Source organism: Aquarana catesbeiana, linkage group LG03 (assembly GCF_042186555.1).
Source record: "Aquarana catesbeiana isolate 2022-GZ linkage group LG03, ASM4218655v1, whole genome shotgun sequence".
Taxonomy (NCBI): domain Eukaryota; kingdom Metazoa; phylum Chordata; class Amphibia; order Anura; family Ranidae; genus Aquarana; species Aquarana catesbeiana.
This window is the reverse complement of record NC_133326.1, coordinates 491,639,393-491,642,270: the sequence shown is the minus strand read 5'-3', so window position 1 is coordinate 491,642,270 and position 2,878 is coordinate 491,639,393.

Below are 2,878 nucleotides of genomic sequence, written 5' to 3'. Positions count from 1 at the left end.
AGTGAACAAACATTAACAAAATAGTGGTGCTGAAATATATTCCAGTCCAAACAAGAAGAAATAAATTGTTAAAGTCCTTCAACCTAGTGTAGTAAACTGAACATCTGATAAACCCAAAGTCAATATACTAAAGAGCAGATGGGTGGGAGGTATAATGTCCCACTGTGTATAAACATGGATGCAATCCCCGAGGAGGATGGTGTTCAAAAGGTTGTCAAAAGGCTGTGTTGATCCGTAGGGATGGAAAACGGTAAATGGTATCAAGGAAAAAGACGATAAGAATAAACTCTTACCAGATCCAATGGACTCCCCTGTCAGCGACAGGGATTCTTGAAGGCAGTGTGCCACCCTGGGCGTATGGAAGGATATCCAGACAGTCAGAACCTCAAGATTGGACTCTGCGTAGATTCCAGGGATCACCAGGTGGATCTTTGCGGTAGGTAAACGCAATATGGATCCGGAAGATGAAATGTCACTCATATGGCGGAAGCTAGTCATTCATTCCCATCTGGATAATATGTGAAAAAAAAAAAAATACTGTAATAAGCTTCCACATAGTGCAGATAAAAGGGGTGTTTTTTATTGCTAAAAAAACAGTACCATTAAAAAGTGATCACAGTAAAAACGAAGGCAACATGAAGAGTAGTGTAGTAGCCCGACGTGTTTCGACCTAAGGGTCTTCTACTGGGGCATAAACCACCCACTCCAGGTTGCCTATATTTATAAATAAAATAACTGATAAGGACCAATCACAAGGGAAAAGAATCGCCTAGTATCATTGGACCAGTGTGGTCAGCTGATCACCTACTCAGCAACAAAGTGTAAATGGGCCAATCACATAATACATGAGACAGATAGACAGACCTAACCCCCAATCCACAGGGCGACGGAAGAACCCGTCATCCTGATCGGGGGTCTGTATGTCAAAGAAGGGAATGTGGCGTCTAACTAGAAAGCGCGCCATAAGCCGATCAGCGATCACGTGATGTGTGACAGGCGGACTTAGCGGGCAATCAGCAAGCCGGCCGGAAGACCCAGCATCGGCGGCCGCCGGTCCACGTGTCAAACAAAAGGAAACGACGTCACGCCCAAAAGCGCGCCAAACGTCAATCCTAAGTCACATGATGAGTGACGGAAGCCCCACGAGGCCACGGGAAAGCAAAATCTTGCGATGTAGAAAATGCAATCACCGTGGTCACGTGGCGCATATCAAATGGTATCAGCACTTCTCATGAAAAACAAGGAATATATTTCAGCACCACTATTTTGTTACTGTTTATTCACTATGCGCTACATTTTCTTATTATCTTTGTATTGTTTTTGTCACACCATATGTAGCTGCTTCCTTTTCACCAGTTAGCGCAGTGTTTTCCTGTACACCCCACACAGTTAGCAAGCATCTCCTAGGACACACTTAACCCTTTAATCGCCCCTGATGTTAAAGTGGATGTAAACCCTCACATATACCCAGTGAAATGAACAGCCTCAGATGATACACAGGGATGAAACAAATCTCTCCATACATTTTACATGTATATCTGCTGTCTTCATCTTTATATACTGTTTAGAAAGTGCTCTTCAGTTAGGAGATTTTCTCTTCCTGGTTAGTACTGCAGTGAAGACTGGGCATACAGCCAAGATAGCTGTTTGGAGGAAAGGCACACACCCCTTCTCCTCATAGGAAGAGACTTATAGCTCTGTTTGTTGAATCGTTCAGGGCTCTGCTAATCTATTTATAGCATCCTTCCAAACACAAAACTCTGGCTGCTTTTATCATATGTGACAGAGAAATTGTCCAGAGTTATCAGGCTGTTAACAGAAGAATGGAGCAGGAGACAGCTACAGCACATAGTGCTTTGAAGGTAACATAACACTGTAGATATATGTGCCCAGCTCAAATTTCATGAATCAGGTTTACATCTACTTTAAACTAGGACTCAAAATTAAGCTACTAGCCAGGCCTTAAGGGTTACTCGAGAGAAGAGGAAGAAAGGAGAGGAAGACGATTGCTGGCCGGATCACAGAGCGGGGAACATTGCTGTAGCAGCTTTCATTTAAAGTGCTGAGTTTTCACTGCGCTCGTCGTCACATACAGCCCCTCCTCCTGGCCCGGGTACTTTGATAAACGTAACACGTCCCGGCACTGAATGGGTGTTCTGTCTATCAAAGTACCCGGCCAGGAGATGGGGCTGTAATGTGACGGCAAGCACGGGGAACACTTGACAAAATAAAAGCTGCCACAGCGATGTTCCCCGCTCTCTGAAGATCCGGCCGCCTGCTCTCCTCTCTCTCGGCGATCGCTGGAGAACAGCTCTCTTTCAACCCCGCCTGCCGGCGTTTTTCACCCCCCCGCGCTCCGAGGCAGCCCACGCTCTCCAGCCATCATTTTCCAAAATTTGAGGGCCGCTTTAACTTCTTTCCTGCCAGTGTCATTAGTACAGTAACAGTGCGTATTTTCACTGATCACTGTAATAATGTCACTGGTTCCCAAAAAACTGTCAAAAGTGTCAGTTTGTCTACCACAACGTTGCAGTCCCACTAAAATCCCTGATCGCCGCCATTACCAGTAAAAAATTTAAATAAATAAAAATGCCATAAAAATATCCTATAGCTTGTAGACACTAACTTTTGCGCAAACCAATCAATATACGCTTATTGGGATTTTTTTTACCAAAAATATGTAGCAGAATACATACTGGCCTAAATTGATGAAGAAATTGGATTTTTAAAAAAAATTTATTGGATGTGTTTTATAGCAGAAAGTAAAAAAATAGTTTTTTTTGTTTATAATGCAAAAAATAAAAAAGAGGTGATCAAATACCACCAATAGAAAGCTCTATAAGTGGGAAAAGGACATCAATTTTATTTGGGTACAACG